The sequence below is a fragment of the Solanum pennellii genome, chromosome 7, assembly GCF_001406875.1.
Source record: "Solanum pennellii chromosome 7, SPENNV200".
Classification (NCBI taxonomy): Eukaryota; Viridiplantae; Streptophyta; class Magnoliopsida; order Solanales; family Solanaceae; genus Solanum; species Solanum pennellii.
In genome coordinates this window covers 25,316,886-25,341,576 of record NC_028643.1, presented here as the reverse complement: position 1 = coordinate 25,341,576, position 24,691 = coordinate 25,316,886, and positions in this window count along the sequence as shown.

Here is a 24,691-nt window from a genome sequence, read left to right as displayed (position 1 = left end):
CCTGAACTGGGAATTCTGATAATATGATACTACAACCATGTGCCAAGAGAGTGTGAGGAAATTAAAGTGTTGAAAAAGTTGGTGCATAGCTAGAATTTGCCGGTTAGTCCTGCCAAGGGAATCAACTCTAGAAACTAGAAAGTGATCGTAAGTCCTTGTTTGAAATAGCCAATATCTAGCCTAAATGAAGTTGACCAAATGAAATAATTGTTCATTTTTACCCAAATATGTTGAGCCTCTAATAGACCAATTTTTTTTGTTTACCAAGACACCTTCTAGGGTCTAATTATAGGTTGTAGTCCCTCCTTGGACATGTGCACCTCTACTTAGGCCAAAAGCCTAAGTTTAGGGTGGCGATTGCAGAAAGTGACTTCGTCTTGGCCCTTATCCGACATCAGGTATTGTGTACCTCAACCCATGGCAAAGACATGAGTTAAGGGTGGCTATTATGAGTGTGGACCCAAAAAAATGTGTATGAAAAGTGTTTGATGTTGAAAAGAAAAACATAAGTGAGTGAAAGATGTGACTTGTGGAAAAATGAAACAACAATGGAAAAAGAAAAGAAATAAATAATAAAGAGAAAAGAGTTTTCTAAGAAAAAGATACAACAAGAAAAGTGAAAGTCACATTTAATTAAAAATGAGGGGAAATAAGGAAAAGAAGAAGAGAAGAGAAATAGGGGGCCTAAAGTAATGAAAAGAGGTAGGAATCTTAGAGGTAGTGTCAAGGACGGAAAAAAGTCACTAAAATGTATCCAAATGTACAACACCTAACCCTAAGCCTACGTTACAAGCCAAAAAAGTCCTACTGTGATACTAGAGTCTGGTGTGGTGAACCTAAGTGGTGAAAATAATGGCATTCCTATGGCTTAGAGTATTATTATATTTTAACTTGTTAGTGAGTGTAAGTGTTGAAAACAATAGTTGTGTTTTGAGATAGTTGGTACCTTGGTTATAAGGAAAACAGTAGAAGTGTACGTTGCATGGTGAATCTGTGTCATGATGTGATCTACATGAGTTAGCTTGTCTAGCCTGAGAGAGTAGGCCTGCACTCAATCAAGAAAGAGTCGATTTTATAGTCATGTGATCAATAGAGCTTAAAATTGTATACTTCTTTACAAATGTGGTTTAGGTTCATGGTGAGTGTCTTGAGGACAAACAACTAAATAAAGTTGAGGTTGTTCAGGTGCCTTGATATAACGACATTTCTAATGCATTTCATTTAAGAGTTGTGTATTTCTAAACACTTTTGGTGGTGATTTTTTACAAGTTTTGTGCTTTCTTTTGAAGGTAAGATAGTCAGGTGGAAAGGGAAGAAACAACTAAAAAAATAGTGCAAAACTATACTACGGATATAATCGATGGTCCATAGTTCAATCGATGGACCGTAGTTGGTGACTGTAGATGAGCATTCAGGACACTGGAGGAAAATTAGGGAATCTAAACCACTGTGGAGCAGTGAGAGGACCCGACAGTTCATCGATTGATCGACGGACCGTATTGATGAACCATCGTTTGGTTTAGAGAAGGTTCCAGTACCCAATTTTGGAAGATTCTAAGTATGGAGCTATGGAGAAGTGTCAACGGCCCGTATGTGGATCGAAGGACCGTGCTATTAGTCCATTGTTTGATTCAGAGAGGGTGCCATCCGAGTAGAGAAAAATATTCTAAGTCTTGACTGACAGAGTCTATGGACCGCCGATTGATCGAAAGTCCATCAGTTGGTCCGTAGATTGATGCCCCGTAACCTGAACAAAATTTCCTTATTTTAATTCCTTTTTCCTTACGACTATGTTTTCTATATATAGGGTATTAAAACCTCATTTTTCGGTGTTAGCTACTATTGTTATTGTTCTATTTTGTGAAATGGAGATTGGTTGTTGCAACTTTGTCATTTAATTGATTTCCAGATTTGGTTTGAAGGATTTTCTAGTAATTTCAAGTTGGATTTATGGGTTTATTCTTCTTGTTAAGTAAGTTCATGATTTCATCGTCTAAAACTATGAATTGTGATCTTTTTACCACGGGTAATTAAATCCACAACTAGGGTTGTGGGAACCATGGCTAATTAACAATGTAATCCTAGTAATTAAGCAATTCTTGATTAGTGTTATTGCATGCATTTATAATTCTTTCGCTTTGAAGTCTTTTTAACGAGTGCACGCGTTAGAACTCGGCTTGTTGCTTCTTGCCGAACACGAAGGTAGTAATAGGGAAAGAATTGTAAACATAGATTTATTGTTATATTATCTAATAAGCTAGTGTCGATTGGTGTGAAATAATAACTAAGTCATACATCCAGTATGATGATTAATATGAGGTAAATGGAAGAGTTAGTAGATTTAACACACATACCAGGATCAATGTGAGGGGTGACATTCTTTATATGTCCGACAAAGGAGTTAGAGATACCTAACTTATCACATTATAAGTAAAAAACTAGGAAAAGATTGCTCTTGCTAGGAATACAACGTTTTGAACATGTGAAGAACTCATAAGCCCTAGTTACTCTCTTATCTTGATAAAACCAAAGTTTTTTTTTCTTCAAACTGCTAATTACATTGTTAAAGAATTTTCTTTTACAAAACCCCCCTTTACTCACGTGCTTTGGATTGATTAAATAGATATAATTGTGAGTTAAAGTTAAGTCTAAATCATCTCTCTCGTGCAATCGACCCCAACCTACTAGTTTGGTTATCTAGTTGATAACGATCACTTATGCATCTTTAGGGAGGTATAATTTGAGCGTATCAGTTGTCTTATCCCTTTTTCTTTTATTCGAGTCCATGTTTTTGTCCAAAATTTTCTTCCAGACATATATGGAAAAGGGTGCTTCTAATAAGATTGGGATTACTCCACTAATTTATTGTTAGACTAATTGAATACATAATTCTAATGATGACAAAAAGGCTGAAAACAGATCCAAAAGTTTGAACGATGTAGCAGCAATCATGAATAATCAAAGTATTTCAAGTCGAAAATAGAAGAACAATCATCCTCAAAATAAAATTTTGTAAAATAAAACCCCAAAAAATGAAGGAAAATGACACCGCCAATCTCCAGGCTTTCATTGTCCAAAGTATGTGTTTTTATTTTTTTCCTTCAAATTTGAATGTTTGATAACTATTTGGTATGTTGGATCTAAACAAGTTGATACATTGTTTTTGCATTTTTTATGGTATATGGGTTATTCGGAGAAAAAATAATATGTTATTTTACATCACACTGTTCTCATATTTTGTTGGATACTAATGAATTTGTAACGGATTAGTTATATTCATAATATTGTATCATATACAATATATTATGTTCATAATATACAGTAAATCCTTCTTGGTGTTGAATAAATATTTTTTATTCATGTATCATGTACAATATAGAGTGGTCATATTTCAACATGTTTTATTATGTACCAGTAAATGTTAGTTGTATTAGTCTCCTTTAATATCCCAGATCATCAAAGGATTTTAAATTCCTGTTGGATTACCATGGTATCTTGTAGACAACATTTACATTTTGATTAATTGTGATAGACAATTTCATTCGATCTTGCGCAGCATTGTTGTGGAGATATGACATTGACATGGCCAATGATGGATATGTCAACGAAAAATGATAATCCACCAAAGCTTAATGGTCAATCCACACCACCACTCGAAGAAGATTTGATTTACATAGAGTACGAATTAAGTATTAATTCTTAAATAATATTATAATATTTTTTATTTTGAAGACAATTTCACTTATGTTTTTAGAGTGTGTCTCTAAGTTCATTTTATATTTTTTATTTGGAAGACAACTTAACTTAAGTTTTGGAGTGTTTCTCTAAGAACTTATTCCTTTTATAGTATTTTATAATTTCCTAAGATTCTTCTTTTCCATATATAATATTGATACATTATGTATCATTTTATTCTTATAGTAGTAATCGCTGTTTTTTTAATTTTTTATCTTCTTCAAATCCATTACAAATGTTGAAGATGCACTATCTTTTAGTCTTGTTTTGCACATTGTGGTTTTGATTATGAAGATATTACTTGCACTAAACATATATCTTAAAAATTTCATGATCCTTTAGTAATTAAACTTTAATATTCAAAAGTTGATGAAGGATGTCATTTCATCTTTGAAAACAGAGGTTTAAAAACACCTCCAAAAAGAGGGCTCAAAAATTTGCTCATGCAATTTATCGACCATCCTTACTTCATTAGGTTTAGTTACATTATATATAGTTCTAATAAGTATATGATACAAATATTTTTTGTGATATTTGCAATGAGTAACATGTTATATGTTGTATTAGTTAACATTGTGTGTCATGTTCATTGAACATTCACATTTAGTTTTATATCAGTGATACTATTTTTTTATACAACATGTGTATCATATAAATTATATCCAGTCATATAAGTTTCAAATACACACATTTTGTGTCATGTTTAATGAGTATTATCGTGAACATAATTGTACACAAGATTGAAGATACTAAGATATCAATTTATTTTGTTAGAAATTCATCATCTAATCGTAAATTATAGTTTTTATCAATATATCAGTGAAAAATTTAAAAATTGAATTGATCTTTGAACTTAACTTAAATTATATGAAACATCAGTAATCCTAGAAAGATTTATAAATCATCTCTCGAAAATAAATTACAATTTCTTCTATTGTGAACTTCTTGACCACAACGTCCACGAAAATTTGTATTTGTGCTTCGATTTTCATGTGAATTTTCCCTATTTCCTTGATCGCTTGGTCTTTCTTATGTACCTATGTTGTAAGATAATTTCTTCCAAAATAAATTTCGAAGATGACCAATCATCCTTATCAAACATTAAAACTATTGGAACTTATATCTGATTTTTTATAATCAGAGCAGTACAAATGTACGTATATTTGTGTTTTCTAATAGAGGCCTTCAATTTTCACGAATAATCTTTCAATAAATATACTAATTCATAGATGCAATTTTAAATACATTATAAAACTTATTGTATAATGTATCATAAAAAAATAAAGAAGAAATATAAACAAACATGCTAAATTCGATAAAATATACATTAAAATTTTTCTGCTGATACATTAAAAAAATAATGAAATTCACGTATAGATAAATTTTTGAAATAGTAATTCACATGTATAAAACTACAATTGTAACATTTTTGTTTTCATTAATGTATCATTTCCATATATATTCTATAATTACAAATTCAAAAAAATTGCATGTATTTTATAATTTATCTAAACAACAAAATAACTCAGAAATGTGATTCTAATTAGTATGTTATGAAATTCTAACCATTAATGTATCATGTCTTATATATCAATAAACAAATTTAAAAATAAAACAATGATTAAAATGGATAATGGATACATAAAATATTGAAAGTTATTCAATTATTGATACATTTAAAATTAAGAAAATCACATGTACAAGATACATTAAATTAATTATGTACAGGCTATAATTGTATCAAGTTATATCAATTAATTCACATGTATCAAGTTACAATTGTATCTATTTTTGTAGACAGCGATATATCAGGACACAAGGTATTTCTTCTAGTTGAAATGTCACATGTATGAAAGAATAACTATGTGTTCACAAGCACGTCGTCTAGCTGAAACCTCCCTCATTTATATTTTTTTTATTTAACGCTAAGAATGTATCTTCTTTCAAGAATAACATTGTATCACGACTTATGTATCAAAAATAAAAAATACTAATGTACAACTTAAGAAAAAGTCAATTTACTTACTTCAATACCTAAAATATTGAATTATCACTATTTATAATCAATTATTCAATACAAGTTCAACTCGCTCAACTGTGATAATATCAAATAAGTCGAGTGCAAAAACTTCTCTTAATTATGTTAAACCAATAACCTGCAACATATATCAAAGGAAGAGAATAGATTTTTTAATGTATCTATTATCTAATTTAGACACACAAGTATCTTGGGTGCCGTTTCACCAACTTCGACTAAAACAATTTCACCAGATGTAGCAAAAAAGCAATGAATCTCTTTTGCTATCTTGTTTGTTGCATCAATGGTGTATTCGAGATTTACTTCAACTGTAATGACATATTTGAGAATAATTCACCAGATGTAGCAACAATGCAATGCATCTCTTTAGCCATCTTGTTTGTTGCATCAATGTTGTATTCGAGATTTACTTCAACTGTAATGACATATTTGAGAATTAAAAAAATCATTTTTCAATAACTATTTTTTCACTATTGCATCGTTCATAACTCATATCACACACCCAAATTTCTGAATATGTCAACAAAATTGTTATACTCATCTATTTTGATCGGTTATGATTTGTGATAGATGTAGGATAAGAAAATTTGAATTTTGAATTCTATGAATTTGTTACAAATTAGAATAGATTGATATCAATCTCTTCTGCATGATTTGTGAAATATGTTTTGCGTGATTCGTGGGACTGCTAATTAATTTTACGTTTAGACTCCATTTTAAGCGCAATAATCAAGTTTCTTTTATGTATCAGGCGTTATGTATTTAGCTGAATATAATGTATCCGGATGCTATATTTAAGGGATTATTGTAAAATAGAAAAGAATGGGAGTAAGATGCAATATAAGTTTTATACAATGGTATTTATATAACTTATACTTAAATTGATACTTCATTTTACTTAACTTTCGTTAATTAACTTGTATTTTACTTTATTAAATTACATAATAATGAAAATTGAATTAGTTTTGTGTAAACACATGGTGCTGGTAAGTTTTTTCCTTTAAATTTTGGAGTACATTGCAAGAAATTTAATTTAATAGATTTGAAATTTACTTATTAAAAAAATTGGTAATTAATTATTATGGGTCATGGACGCTTGCCAGAATCACCAATGATAGAACAAAAAAAAATTAATCCGTTATAAAAATAGAAAAATATCAGAAAAAGAAATCTTATATATGCAATGTTTAAAATTAATATTTTTATATTAGATAATCTATATTCATTTATGAGACCTAAATTGCAATTTTTTTGAAGTTACATTTTTTGAAGACCTAAATTAAGATTTAATTAGTATGAACATTTTTAAAAAAAAAATTAATTTATTGGTGTTTTATACGTGAAAGTTACAATAGTTTAATCTTAATTTTTTAGAAGTTACATTTTACTAAGACATAAATCCTAATTCGTTTAGTATATATATATAATTTCAAGCTTAATTTTTTGGTGTTTTCGGTCTTGAAATTACAATACATAAACCCTAATTTGTTAAAAGGTATATTTTTTCAAGACTTGAAGCCTAATATTATTAGTACGTATATTTTCTTCATGTTGATTGTATTGATGCTTTAGGTCTTGCCGTTACGAAAAATCTAAAACATATTATTTTGGAAGTAACATCTTTTTAAAGCTAAACTCTATTTTTATTAGTACGTACAATTTTTCAAGTTCATTTTTTTGGTGTTTTTGGTCTTGAAGTGTTATAATACCCAAATCCTAATAAAAAAGTTTTAATCTTGTAAACCTAATGAATAATTCGATTACTACGTACATTTTTCAAGACCTAGTCCCAAATTTTATCAGTATGTCTATTTTTTTTAAATGTAATTGTTGAAGAGTTTCAGGTTTGATGGAATACGGATATGTGCTTTCCTTATTTGACCTTCTGTCAGGACCCGAGAGCACCCCCAAGTCGTCACCTGGTGTACAAGTCTATGAAAAGCCTCATACAAGCCTCATAGCATTTAATTGCATTGAATATATAAATAGTGCAGAAATAAATCAGTTAAGTCTAAAATATAAAAACTTAATTTAATAGAAAACATGAAATACAACGGAAGTCTATGTCTCACATGACCATCTTAGACACAAATTTTAAACGTGCTAGTGACACAACCCTTTACAATTACAAAATAACTACTAAAAGTTTATTACATGAAATAAAGAAATATAATGTCTTGTCCTCGAATCATGAGGAAGTACAAAGTATTGGCGGAAAACAATCCAACACTTTAAAATGCCTAGGAAAGCTACACTTGTAGTAAAAACACGAAGAATATGAGTTAGTACACATAAATGCACTAAGTATGATGACCATGCAAAAACATGCTTTGCAGGGGATATTTTTGTTGGAAAACCATGCAACTACGCCACCTTTGAAATATGATGAAAATTAGCATAAGATACATAATATGCAAGAATCTACATCTTATAAGTCATAACTTCACGATTAGAAAATATCGTATGGAAACCATTAACTTTACCTTGAACCTTCACTCTATGTAACCCTTATGCTATATCCTGTGCAATGTATGGATGGCATCCCATACCACCTTCCACACTAAGGCACAAAATTAGAGTCATCAATGTTGAACTTACCATTTATTTCCTTTCACCTTTACACCATATTCATACATAAGAAACATCAAATTTCATGAAGCAAGACAGAGGGAAAATAACTCATACTATAACCCAACTGCGGCATGCATATCACATTTAAGCATATAAGATCCAACATTGTTGAATTACTTCATTTTGAACACTTCCATAACATATTCATTATTACTTAGATATACTCACTATGACCCCCTTCAAATACTACTGATGAGATGTATAGGTAGCATCCCATACGACTACCTACACCTTGTAGAACCGATCAAGAAACCACTATGATATCTCACATGATGGTATTAAGCATTTAACCAACATAGACCATCAGAGCTTTTCATGGAACCCGGTGTCGTATGTAACGACACTGTAAAGGGGTTGTCTACTAGGAAGACAAGTTCATATAACTTAGGTAGATCCACTAGATAGACCTATGTTGGCACATATTTTATGGGATAAGGTAGACATTTATTTAAACTCCTCCCTAACTACATGGGAGTTTCCATCTAACCCAATCCACTTCATGCTTAGCCTATACTCCCATAAAATAGTTATTTTCTTGACATTATCACATATGGGAGGTGCCATCCGTTTACCAAATCAATTTACATTCATTAACACATGAAAGGGTGCCTTAATCCTATCGACTCTTGGTACATTTAGGAAAGCTTAGTAACTAATTTTGAAAAGGTTCCTTGTGACGACTTATTCAACGCTCATCATTAACCTTCATGGAAGGGTTCCATAAGCCTACGATTTCAAGGTTCATTACCTTCATTTGTGGAAGGGCGCCTTAAGCCTACCGATCCCAAAGTTCATAACCTGCTTGGGTTGAAGGGTGCTACTAGCCTACAGATCCAAGGATTCAAGAATTAACAATATAATCAGTTATACAAGAAAAGGATGCATAAGATCTACAAATTCAAGATATGAATTATATTGAAGAATCCCTCATATTCTTATCATTAACATATATAAGTGTCAAAATAGAGAGATAACCTTCCAATAATAACAAACTTGCATTCAAAACATGATAACATTACCTTCATAGAATTATTATTCATACAATATCATGATAACACTTTCATTACTCATACTATTCCTTAAAGTCGGTCAAAATTTACATAATAAATTACCTTTCAAGTGGACAACAATCAAGTTAACTATTCTAAATCAACAAGTAACTTCTCATATCTTTCTTTCAAGGCCAATGTCTCTCACCCACCAATACATAAACTATTCATCGTAAATAAACATAGATTAGGACATTCTCCAACAATGTAAAGCCATTTAAATAAGTTATGTTAACATTCATTCATTATCAAACAACCCACTTCATAAAGTCATAAATTAGGGATAGTGAGAAATCATGGTTTGTTGGAGTGTTTTCTCTTTGAACAACCAATTTAACATCAATATAACCATAAATGTTGTTATGAACATTTAAAACCATTTTGTGAAAGAACCCATGAGAGTGAGTAAAACTCTTCATTTTTGTAATAAACTTGAAGTCATTGAAAGCTCTTTTTAAATTGACTCTACGGTGAAAGCAAAAACCCTAGATGAAAAATCACCACACATTTGCTAAGATTTCCTAGGAACTTTGATGTAGAAAGCTTTGAAATCCAAAAACCCTAGCTCTCACTTCTTGTTGTTCTTCTTCTTTGAGCTTGAGAGATATATAGAGAGAGAAAGAACTTTGGGTTTTGATTTTGTGTTTTGAAAATAATGAGTTGAAGGAGGGTTTTAGGACTTGAAACTATTTAAATATATGGTGTAATACTTTTAAATTCAACCCCACAGAATAAAACCATAACACAAAATTACTTAAAACCCCTCACTTGGGACGCCTTGTTAGAGACCAAGGAAGACTCTACGGACTGTGAAAGGGGACCAGGGCCCATAGTCCTCTAAGGCAGTAGATCCTTTTGCCTTGACAAGCCTAAAAACTCTTAGTGACCTTTACGGCCACATGTACAGACCGTGGTCTAGACCATTGGTCGTTGAGTGGGTCATGGTCTTGATGCAGTGGCTTGGCCATAGGGCCTTGCCTCACATGCCACCAAGTAAATTTCAAGGCCATTTCTATATTATGTGGTCAAGATCATTGGCCGTGAAAATGGTCGTGACCTTAGGTAGTGTTTCGAAAAGGTTGGGCAAGCCTTGGCCCTTTGGCTTAGGCCTTGCCCTCCTTTGCTTGGCATATGTACGTGCACCCTTAACCTACATACAAAAAAGTCTTTAAAACGGAGCCTAACACGTGCCTTGATGATAACTCACTAAACCCTTTAACTCGGGACAACACTACCCAACCAGAACTCCCATTACGAACTCAACACCAAGTTATTATGCTCTAATTTAACCTCTCATTTTTCTGAGTTGTTACATTATCCCCCACATAGGAACATTAACCTTCGAATGACACTTTAAAACACTTGAAGGGATAACGACTCAAGACTAGCAACCCAACAATCATGAAACATCAATATAATGCATAAAACATAGGAGAAAAATATCAACTCCACAACAATATACTCAATGCAACACAAGAAAGTAGGAACTACATCTACAAACTCATCATGGATTAAACTTAAGCATTTCTCATAACTTTTGAGGAACCACCTTCTCCATTTTAATTTATGCTCATCATATCATCATAAAGTAAATAATTCAACTCTTAGAAAATAACATCATAAGCATGCTTAACATTTTAACTAATGAAGCATATAGGAAACTCATACTAAATGCATATGAACACGAGGAACACATAACTCGTAAAAAATCATTTTCTCATTTAAAAGATAATTCAACTAGAACATGCATATCACAAGGACATCATGTAAACATACATTCATACAAGACTCCAACATATAAAACAAGTTACAAGAAACTCTAGCTCTCAGGCTAGAATAAGATTAGTAGGAGTAAAAGACAAAGATTCTCTCATGACCTTACTCTTCAACCTACTAACCCCACATAAGAAAAAAATACATCTAAGGCAAACATAACTCAACATAGAAATCTCATCACAGCAAAAGGAACTATAACTTACAGATGATTTCTTTTGATTTAGCTTCTTTATCCTCATTATCTTGGTGAGCAACTTCGCATAGTGTCTATTGTCACAAGTGGTGCAAGTAGGTTTAGAAAATTGTGACCCACCACACTTCTCTTGATTAAACTTAGTATCACTTGATAAATCATGGTTTGGACCCTCTTCTTGAACCTAGGTTTACTTTTCTCATCGGATCTACACCCCTTCACGTGCCTTTTCATCCTCTTATGTTTGGACCCCTCAATAGATTGAGCATACACTATATTCCTAGAAATGTTCATGTCATTATGGATCATTGTCGTATGACACTCTTCCTTGACTAGGTCAGATAGACTTGTCACAAACCCACTCATGTAATGTTTAGAATTGGATACAAAAGATGGAGCATACATAACAATTGGGTAAACCTCAAGGAGTACTCTTTAACATTCAAATTACCTTGCATAGGGTTGATAAACTCATCAACCATACACTCCCTCTTCTCACACGTAACAAATACGCACCAAGGAAAGCTTCGTTAAACTACTCCATTCTATAGGATACGATCCCATCAGTCTATTAGCCTTAAATTAGGTTAACAAAAAATTGTTATATATTTCAATTGATAGGAGGGAAGCTCCGGTTTTTCCTTAGAAGTCACCCCATAAAACTCACCACCTTGTAAACTTCATCTAATAATTATTGGGGATCCTCTCCCACTTTAGAACGTAGAAACATCGAAGATTCATCCTCACAATGTATATCAAGTTAGAAACAATAGTGACCTCAGTAGCATTTACCTTAGGCCCCACATCCCTAGTCGATTGAGTCGTCATGGATCTGGCCAAGGTTAACAAAGCCGACCTAATATCCTCATTAGTCATATACGAAACCTCTACCAGAACTTGGTTGTCTAGAGGACCTTGTGGAGAAACACACTTAACCACATTCTCTCTTACAACTCTCTTCTTGGGTCTCCCTCTTTTATTCATATCCAATTAACACATGAGAAGGGTTAGGAAGAGAACACTCATAGAGCTAATATTCAAGGCAGGACTTATAAATGAAGTGTCACTTTCTAATGTCCTATAGCCTTTCATGACTCATAGATGTGTCGCGACTCACCGATGAAGACTCTACTAGACGTGACTTGTGAGAAATAAACTTTAAGAACCATTTCAAAAATGTTGTTCTCGAATTCCATTTTCCGCATGACTCGAGAGCAACCCCAAGTCGCGACACAATATACAAAACTTCGAAAAGCCTCATACAAGCCTCATAGAATTTCATTGCATTTAGTATAGAAATAGTGCAGAAATAAAACTAATTTAAGTCTAAATTGTTAATAATTCATTCAATAGAAAACATGAAATACAACGGAAGTCTAAGTCCCATATTGCAATCTTAGGCACGAACATAAAATGTACTAGGGACACAACCCTTCACAATTCGAAAACCACTACTAAAATTCTATTATATGAAATAAGGAAACATAAATGCTTATCCTCGAATCATGTTAACATTCAAAGTCTTGGAGGAAAGCAATTGAACACTTCAAACTAGCAAGAAGGAATAACTTTTCGGATCCTAAACTTGTAGTAAAAACATGACGAATATGCGTTAGTACACAAAAAATTTACCAAGTATGATGACCACGCAAAAACATACTTTACAGGGGACATTTTGGTTGGAAACCATCCAATTATGCCACTTTTGAAATATCATGAACATTAGCATAAAAGACATAATGTACAAGCATCTACATAATATAAGTCATAACTTCACAATTAGAAAAAATCGCATGGAAACCACTACCATTACATTGAACCTTCACTTTAAGTAGCATGTATGATAAACCTTGTGCAATGTATGGATGACGTCTCATACCACCATCCACACTAAGACATCACATCAACATCACTAAGATTTAACTAACCATTTCTTTCCTTTCACCTTTACAACATATTCACACATAAGAAACATGAAATTTTATAAAGCAAGTCAAGGGAAATTAACTCATAGTATAACCCAACTATGACATACATATCACATTTAAGCACATAAGAAAAAAAAATTCAATTACTTCATTTAAGCAACTCTCATAACATAGTCATTTAGATTTATAGATACACACTATTGCCCATTCGAAGCCTACTCGTCCAATGTATAGGTAGCATCCCATACTATTGCATATAATTTGTAGAACCTATCAAGAAATTATAATGACATCTCAGATGACAAAAATAAGCATTTAAATGACATAGACAACAAGTGTTTGTCATAGAATCCGGTGTCATATGTCCCCACACCGTAAAAAAGTTGTCTACTTGCCTAAGGAAGAAAGGTTCATATAGCATAGGTGTATCCACTAGCTAGATCTATGTGGGTAGATAGTTTATAGGATCAGGTAGACAATCGCTGAAAGTCATGCCTAACCATGGGAAAGTTTCCATCTAACCCAATCAACTCGATGCATAGCCTACATTCCCATAGAATAGTTCATTTAATGACATTATCACATATGTAAGGTGCCATTGGCCTATAAACTCCATTTAAATTCATTGACACATGAAAGGGTGCCTGAAGCCTATCGAATCTTGATACATTTAGGATACCTCATTAACTCCTCTTTAAGGGGTGCCTTGTGCCTACCGATTAAAAGGTCATCATAAAATTTCATGAAAGGGTGTCATAAGCCTACGAATTCCATGGTTCATTACCTTAATTTGTTGAAGTGTGCCATAGGCCTATTGATCCCATGTTTCATTACAAGCATGGTTGGAAGGGTGCTACCAGCCTACCGATTCAAGAATTTAACAATACAGATTATCATTATTTATACAAGAAAATAATGCATAAGATCTACCAATTAAAGATATACTTTATGTTGAAGAATCCCTCATATTATTATCATTAACTTTCATAAATGTAAAATTGAGAAATAGCCTTTCAATAATAACACATTTGCATTAAGAATGATCAGATTACCTTCATAGAATCATCATTCATAAAATAACAGAATGTACACTTCCATCACATATACTATGCCTTCAAGGACATGGTCACAATGCACATAATAAATAAACACCTCCATTTTTCAAGTGATCAATATCAAGTTAACAATTTTGAATCAACAATTAACTTCTCATATCTTGCCTTCAAATACAATGACTCTCATATACCAATACATCAACAAGTCATCATAAATAAACATGGATAATAACATACTTTAACGATCTAAATCCATTTAAACAAGTTCTATTAATATTCATTTCAAACAACCCACTTCATAAAGACATAATCTAGGAATAGTGAGAAACCATCGGTTCATGGAGTCCTTTAACTTTAAATCACTAATTTAACATCAATATACCTTAAAATTCCATTATGAAATGTTTAAAAACATTTGATGGAAGACATAAGATTGACTAAATCCCTTGATTTTTTTCATAAACTTGAAATCTTTGAGAACTCTTTTGAAAATAAATCTAGGATGAAAGTAAAAACCCTGGATGAAGAATCACGCTACCTTTTCTAGCATTTCCCAACAATTTTGATGAAGAAAAATTTGAAACTCTCACTTCTTCTTCTTCCTTGATCTTGAAATAAATATAGGGAGAGAAAGAACATTGAATTTTGATTTTGTGTTTTGAATATAATTAGTTAAAGAAGGGTTTTGAGACTTGAAACTATTTAAATATATGATATAAACCTACCACACTTATTAAAACCTTAAAACAAAATTATTTTAAATGCCTCACTTGGTCATCGCCGTCAAGGATTAAGGAATACTTTACGGACCATGAAAGGGGATGACGTCCCGTGATCGACCTGGTGTACTCCTAGAAAGTAGCTTTGTGTTGCCTTTCCAAGCCCTAAAATGTTATTTGACCTTCACGACCATTTCTAAGGACCGTGGTCTAGACCATTGGCTGTATAATGGCCCATGGACTTAAGGCACTGGCTTGGACATAGGTCCTTGCCTTACATGACACCAAGTATATTTCACGGACACTTTTATGGAACGTGGTCAACACCACTGCATTGAATGTTTTCGTGGCCTTATGAAGTGCCTTGTCAAGGTTGTACAAGCCATGGACCTTTGTCTTAGGACTTACGCTCCTTGGCTTGGCACATGTTCATTTACTCTTAACCAACATACAAATAAGTCTTTCACACAGATCCTAACACGTGCCTTTACGTTGACTAACTAAACCTCTTAATTCGGGATAACACTACATAACAGAAACCCCAATTATTAACTCAACAGCAAGTCATTATGATCTAGTTTAACCTATAATTGTTCTTAGTCGTTACACCTTTGAGTATGTACATCTTATGAGAAAACTTTTAAGGTTGAGTTAGCCTCAAAATCCATTTATTACCATAATGTAAGTACTGTATTGTTTTTGTAACGACCGGAGCGTACCTATTAGATATTACTGGTGTACTCAACCTCGAAGAGGTCTTATACAATCTCATAGCATAATCGTCACTACATAATGAACTTGAAATAATGCGGAATATAAAAATTTTTTACAATAGAAGTTCAAACTTCCTTTTCGTAAGCAAAATCGTAGGAATCTAATGAAATTGTCACACATAAACCATCTATTAATAAGAGTTCAACAAAAAGTTTTCAAATAGGGTCTTTATCCCATTAGACTCAAATAGAACAAATGTACGTGAGAAAAGATTACTTATTCGATTACATCAATAGAGAAATCATAAAGTGGTATAAAGTGCATATGTCCTCGGATATTTTAGAATCTACCACAAGTCTTGGAGTTGATAAGTCCATGTTCTCTTCAAGGATATAGGAGCAAACCGATTAGCCAGAACCAATACTCGTAGTAAAAAGAGAGAAAAGGGTTAGTACAATTGACGCAATAAGTATGGAGAAATGCAAAAAAACCTTTAAAACATGAAAAAGGGATATTTACAATGTAAAGTATGCATTATGAGGTTCTTGAAAGTCGTTTGCATCATCATGGCAACATACAAGGCATTACCCAACAATATCCAAACTACAATAAAGGCATGACCTTAGCACTTCCTAGGGTCTATTTGTTCAATGTAGAGTTAACATCCCATACAAGAATTCCTACCAAACTTACCATATAAATCACATTGGCCACACAAATTACATTTTAATTCATTATTCTAATAATCCTAAGTGAATTACATGCATCATGATCAACATTGGTATACAAGGATTTGTTCACTTCAAATATTATCCATACAACATGCAAATTCCTATATTACTTCATGAATACGATGAACTTCCTATACCATTCCCCAAAACCTACTAGTGCATTGAACAATTGAAGTCCCATACTACCAGTTGTACTCAATAAACTCATTATGATATCAAAGACTAGTTCATACTTCATTCGTTACTTTATTATTTAGGGAAGGTCAACCAAAACCGACATAGACCATGAGATCTTACATTGAATGCGATATCATAAAGCACCACACTGGAAAAGTAATGTTCTACTTCCTAACATAGAACCTATATACTAGATACTTTCTGGATCCACTAGTTATGTCCTAAGGGGGCAGCACATAGTTAAGGGATAGGGAGATTGCTTCTAAGGACTCTACATATTGCACTAACAGAGGAGTCCCCATCGGATGACCCAACCTATTGCTTTAACCGAAGGGTCTTTTCCTCATTGGACATATCCTCTCTGTGCTTAGATACTTTCCTAACTTTCTACCATTAGTTATTTTAATTGTATCTACATGTGTGAAGAGTAATTCATCTTCATTCAATGAAATTTAACATAAAGATCCTAGATTCATTAGGTGAGAATACTCTTTATTCCTATAATCAACACACATATGTGAGTAACACTTTCACAAATATAAATTATAGTGTTTCGTGAGAACTATACCTTCAATCAACACACTAGACAAAGTTGATAATAAATAATTCATGCCACACAATAGATAGGATTAAAGAGAATGGAAATCATCCCAATTACATTTCATGCATCCTTCCATAAGCCATACACCTTGAAAAGAATTTAAAGTCTATTTACAATTTTCTTCGTCATATATACAAACCCTAGAATTTACCCTCTTTTCAAGGTTAGGAGTAAAGTATCATAGTTACCCTCATATAAATAGGAAGATTCTATAACTAGAATATCATCAATTACAGTACAACATGCTAACATTTACTCAATTCACTCATCAACATTCACGAAATTTTGGTTATAGGGTGCGGGTGCACATGGGTTCTTGGAATATATTCACAATAGAGATAATCAATTAATCCTAATATATGCATATACAAGGCACATAACATAAAGAATATAATTTAAGATTTAACCCATCGATAGATCACAAAACCCTAGTTTTGGGCACAGTAAAGATTTCAAAAATAATCCATGAAAATCAATATCTTTATACCTTAATTGATGATATTCAAGGAATTTTAAGTTCGTAAGAATGAATCTCATGTGTCCTAGATTTAGTTATTCCTTGTTGGTCAATGGTTGTCTAGAGAGAGAATTTGTCAGAGAGGGAAAGTTGGTTTGATTTTTGATTTGGTAGTTATCAAGTGTTTGTTTGTTTAATGAGTTAAATTCCTTTTATATATTGAAAATTACCAAATTATACCGACCCCACACTCAATTGGCCAATGGTGGAATTTGCTAATTCACCTTTGGATTAACAATGAATTGCACCACCTCGCTGGAACCATCGACGGCGTCTAGTCGATAGTCCATCATTCCACGAGTTGACCGTCCTTCCAAAGCGTCTCTTGGTTCTGAGAATGGTCGAAATGGACCCTTAACTCCACATTCTACGTGTGGAGTCACGACTCTAAACTACGGAGAGTGAGTCAGTCGATGAGGCATTGTTTGCATCGTCGTTTGTACATTATTTTGTATAGATTCTTGGGTCAATTATTTTTGTCCTCATCGAGGGACCTTAGGGAGTCGTTCCCAGAGTTTATGACCGTAAACGTACCCTAATGTATGTTCTAAACATTGTCATTAAGTTTGGCTTTCATCGAACCATTAAACACCTTGAAATAACTTAAGGCAAACTAGGTCATCTTGACGAATCTCCAGACATTGTGATCGTCCCTTGAAGTTTAGGTCTTAATACCTCCTAATCAAGTTTAATATATTATTTGAGGTCTTTAATTAGCATTATACACTAAACGAGGCTGTAGTATAGGTCATGGAACTAGCGGGGTGTAACGTTATCCCCCCTAAGGATCATTCGTCTCCGAATGACACATAAACCTTCTTATGGGGGGGAGAGTTGATACCAACCACAACAACAACATAAATATAATTGTCATTTTTCGTTGCTCATAGGAGAAATACTGAACTCTATTCCACACAAAAATCAAAGCATTACACATAGCAATTCACTTCACAACTCATCACATATAAGAGCTTACCATTTCATATCACATATTGAAGAACTACTTTCTTAATTTCAATGTGAGATCAAAATAAACATCAATGAGTTAACATGCAATTGTTCTTCTCAAGACAACATCAAAGCATGCTGACTACAATCTCATGAAGGAAAATATACACATTACATATGAGTTCAAGTCAAACATGAGAGAATATTTCTTAAAAACTCATTTTAAGCATGAACCTTTACAAAGATGTGGACATACTAAGAAAAACAAGATATGTTAAACATTATTCATAATTTTAGTTTAGGAGGCACTACTAACCTCACTTTTACTAGGAGTAAGAGGAAAGAGATGAAGGTAAGGGACATTATATCGGCCTCGGCCTCCCGTGTTGCACCCTCAACTAGATGGTTTCTCCATAGGACGTGTGAACACCTAATTTTTTACCAAAACATAATATATTATACACCAATTTAAAAAGGGTTATATTTAAAACAAAATAAAATAATAATAATAAATTGTAAATTAATAAAAATTATAAGATCAATTATAGTTTAATAGTAAAAATATTGAAAAATAGATGTATAGAATTTAAGTTATTTGTTAATTATATCTAGCCTAAATATAATAATAATATAGAAAATATTATGAAAAAGTATAGAAAAGGAAAAGAAAAGAGGAGTCCTAAAAATATCAAATTTGTTTTACCTTATCCTAATCATTCCCAACTTCCTAACTTATTTTCCTAAAGATCTCATTCCATCTACTTATTTTTTTTACTTCTTTTGGACGATTTTTTTTACAGTTTACACAATTTTTTTCATTTATTTTTATTTTTTTAATTTGCTATTATTATTTTTTATTTATTTTATATCCTTATCTCAACCCCAATTTTCTCAACTAATTTTTAAATTTAATCCTAATGCCACTACACTACGTTCCTTTAAATTAGCACCAGATTCTCACCCAAAAAATATTATATAACCCCACGTTCAGTTGGAAAAGAATATACTGAGAGATATAGAGAATACACAGAAAGGGAGATTGAAAGACGAGAGAAAAAAAAACAAGAACAAAAATTAAGTCAAGTCACACCAAAATTAATAAAGCGACCGTGCTAAAACCACGGGACTCGAAGGGTGCCTAACACCTTCCCCTCGGTCAACAGAATTCCTTACCCAGATTTTTAGTTCGCAGACCAATAAAAAATATAGAGTCAAATTTCCTTTTGATTAGGGATTTAAATAAGGTGACTTGGAACACCAAAACTCAATTCCAAGTGGCGACTCTAAATAATAATTATTCTTTTTCAAAATGTCACTTTAATTAGAAAACTCTTTTTTTAAAATAAATAAAAATCAAATTATTGAGAAAAAAAGAGGCGTGACAGGACGTTTATCGAGGATACCTATTTATTCCTCAACTTTTTGACTTGACAATCTAGGATCTCAACCGGAACCTCTTCATAAGAATGGTTCTCATTCACCCCCTAACCCTTCTAATGGGAGAATAAAACATGGGTGCCTATTTATTTCTGGAGCATAGAAACATTGTATAATGGGTGAATAAGGATTAATTAACTTCTTAATTTCAACTCATAAGAAACATTCCCGATCCGTTTTAATATGTCATAAGGGCCCAAATACCGGGGACTAAGTTTTCCTTTTTTAACGAATCTCATCACCCTATATGTGGAAGAAATTTTCAGGTAAACCCGATCGCCTACTTCAAACTCAAGGTCCCTTCTTCTATTGTCGTCATAAGATTTTACCAACTTAAGGATGTTTTAACCTATATCTTATCATCAAAAAATTTTCCGTATCCTCATAGAATACCTTTGGGCCATGAAGTGCAAACTCACTAACCTCAAACCACCCAATCAGAGATCGACGTTTTCTACCATAGAGTGCTTCAAATGAATCCATGGCATTACTCGAATGATAGCTATAATTGAAGGTGAATTCAACAAACGATAGATTGTCATGCCGATTACCCTTGAAGTCGATGACACCTTACCTCAACATATGTTCTAGGGTATGGATAGTTTGTTCTGCAAAACCATCAGTTTGCGGGTGAAAACCGTACTAAGTTTTATCTTTGTACCGCGCCCACTTTGTATTGATTTCCAAAAGTGAGAAGTGAGTTGTGTGCCCCTATCCTAAATGATGGACAAGGGAACTTCATGCACTCTCATAATCTCTTTTTGACAATTTAGCAGAATCTTCTGCCGAATAAGTAGCTTTGACGGGAATAAAATGTCCAGATCCACAAAGCTTCGAATGTCGGTATGACTAAGAGGTATCGGACAAATTTTTACCGCTTCCATCATCCTCAGATCTATTTTCACCCCTTAACTAGGCATAGTTTGACCAAGAAAAGCAACCGGTCTCAACCAAAACTCTCACCTACTAAATTTTACATAGAGTTTTGCCTCCTTAAGGACTTTCAAAACTATCATCAATTGTTCATATGGTCACCCTCATTTTTCGAGTATATCAAGATTTCATCAATAAAGACGACTCACCAATAAATAAGGATAGTTTCTAAAAACATAATTCAATAGGTCCATAAAAACCGCCGGGCCATTTTTTAGGCCAAAAGACATGACTCAAAATTCAAAATGACCATACCTTGTTCATAAAGTCGTTTTAGGTATGTCAACCTCTATAAATCTTAGTTGGTGATATCGTATCTAAAATTTATTTTCAAAAAGTAACTCTCACCTTGTAGTTAATCAAGCAAATCATCAATCCTAGGAAGACGATTCTTTGTAGTGACCTTGTTCAGTTGGCGATAGTCAATAAACATTCTAAGAGACCAATCTTTCTTTTTAACAAAGAACATCGGGGCACCGCATAGAGATATGTCTGGTTGAATAAAGCCCTTCTATATTAAATCCTTGAGTTTAGCCTTTAATTCCTTCGACTCATCCGAAGATATTTTGTAAGAAAGGATTTAGATGGGCTTTCGATTCTATAATAAATCGATGAAGAAATCTATTTCCCGCTCGTAAAGAATTTTGGGTGAGTCATGGGGAAGACATCAGGAAAATCCCTCACTACGGGGAACAATTCTAGAGTGGGATTCTTAGATTCAAGATTCTTGACTCTCACAATATGTTGGAGATATCCCTTATAAATTAACATACACGGTTTAAGACATGAAATAATTAGACTTTTCCGAGCAATGTTTCCTCCTCTTCCATTTAAAACGTGTTCATTTGGAAATTGAAATGTTACAACCCGAGTTCTACAATCGATTGAAGAAAAACAAGAATGTAGCCAATACATCCCCAAAATGACATCAAAACAAAAAATATCGAGTTCTACCAATGCCACCAATGTTAATCAATTGGGCAAAGACATAGGACAACCTCTATAAACTATTTTAACAAGTGCAGAATCACCATCGGGGTACAAACTGAAAAAGGTTCATGGAAGACATCGGGAAGTATATCAAATCCATATCAACTAAAAGAGTTACAATAGATAAAGTTGCACGGCCGATCCAACAACGCATAAACATTAATTGAAAATACTTGTAACATAATTGTAGCAACATCCGGAGATCTCTCTTGATCACATCAGGATTATAGGGCATATACGCGAATCTTTTGGGAACATCTGAGTTTTGAGAATTAGTGGGAGTTTGGGTACATTCTCTCCCATTGTCCACGCGGATTGGATGATTCGTCATTTGGTGGCCACTCTTGCCACATCCAAAGCAAACACTCGTACCAGCAGACACTTTCTTTCATGCTATTTACCACACTTTGTAGAACTAGTTCTTTCAGCAAAAAAAACACTCTTATTTCCTCCTTGAGGCTTACGGGTAGTTCTCCTCCCTTGATTTATCTTTGATGTATTAGAAGGACTTGGATTAGAAAACCTCTTTTTGAACCTTGTTTTGTCTTTTATCTCAAACCTAGTCTAGGAGAAGTTCCCTTCATCAGGCTTTGACCTATCAACTCCCTACCAACTTATTTGATCTTTTGTTCCTCAATTTATTAGGCATGGACCATAAGACGATAAAATTCCTATGGTTGGAATTAGCATAGCCGACCCACATTCATTCATTACAAGATGGAATACCCCCATAAAAACTTATTCATCTTTGTTGTAGAATCCGCCACCGTGATGGGAGCTTTATTAGATAGTTGAGTGAACTTGAGGCTATACTCTTTCACACTCATATACTCTTGACGAAAATTGATGAAGTCTAGCATTTTTCTCTCCCTTAGTTCCAACTGAAAGAACCTATCAAGGAAATCCATTTTGAGTTCCCCCTAAAGTAATTTGGCCTTCTCTAACCGGCCTCTTATATTTCCATTGTTCATACCAAACTTAATCCACACCTATAAGTTGGCAGGTGAATAGTTCCACATTTTCCTGAGAAGTCATAGCCATGTCATCTATCACCTTGAATACTTCAGCTATGAACCCTTGTCGGTCTTCCTCTACCTTCGAGCCAAAGAATGTAGGGGGAGTCATCCTTGTGAAAACTCTTATTCTTGATGCGTTTGTGTTAGCATTGGGTTTCACTTGTACCCTAGCATCTCTAGCAACTTTGGTAGCCAACACTTGAGTCAAGTTGTGGATGATAGCCCTTATCTTAACATTGACATAGCCCCTTCTTTAAAAGAAACTTGAGCTTTTTGAGGAGCTTGAGGGGGAAATGCCTCATTCACATTCTCCTCTTCTACCCTCCTAGGATTATTACTTCTTGTATTTATGGCCCATAAGCACAAGTAAAGGATTAGAAGGTATGAATTAGATAGTGTTAGGATTCCAAGTATGATTATAGATTAATGAAAAAAGGAAGGTTCCTAATCATCTCATAGACGCCTATTCATAAAGGTGGCGCGCTTCACATTTTTGAATAAGACTCTAATAGATGTTGAACGTGTGACATAACCCCTAGTATCATCCAAAAACCTATACCAAGTTTGTAACAACCGTAGAGTACACTCTAGAATTTACTGGCAAACTCAACCTCGAAGAGGTCTTATACAAGCCCTTAGCATAATCGTCACTACATAATGAACTTGAAATAACGCGGAACCTAACACTCTTTACAATAGAAGTTCAAACTACCTTTTTATAAGCAAAATAGTAAGAATTTATACCATTGTCACACATGCACCATCTTTAATAAGAGTTTCACAAAAAGTCTTCAAATAGGGTCCTTATACCTTTAAACACAATAATTTTTAGAACAAATGTACATGAGAAAATATTACTAATTATATTATATAAATAGAGAAATCAAAAAGTGGCATCAAGTGCATATGTCCTCGGATCATTGAGGACCTACCACAAGTCTTGGAGATAAGAAGTTCAAGTTTTCTTCAAGGTTGTAGGAGTAAACCGATTAGCTGGAAGGGTGTTTTTCCTGTGTATCACAAGGATGACCCAACCTCTTGCATTAACGGAAGGGTGTTTTTCCTCATTGGCCATATCCTCTTGATGATTCATTCAATAAAATTTAACATAAATCTCTTAAATTCATTAGGTGAGAATACACTTTCATCCTAGAATTAACATACATATGTGAGTAGATATTTCACAAATTTAAATTGTAGTGTTTTAATGAGGACTATACTTTCAATCAACAAAAGAGACAAACTTCATCTTACATAATTCATGCCACACAATTTGATTGGGTTCAATAGAATGTAAATCATCCCAATTACCTTACTTGCATCCTTCAATAAGCCATACACCTTACAAACAATTTCAAATTCCATGTACAATATTCCTCATCATATATACAAACCCTAGAATTTACCCTCTTTTCAAGATTAGGAGTCAAGTATCATGGTTACCCTCATTTAAATTACAATATCATGGAATACATGATTATATAACTAGAAAATCATCAATTA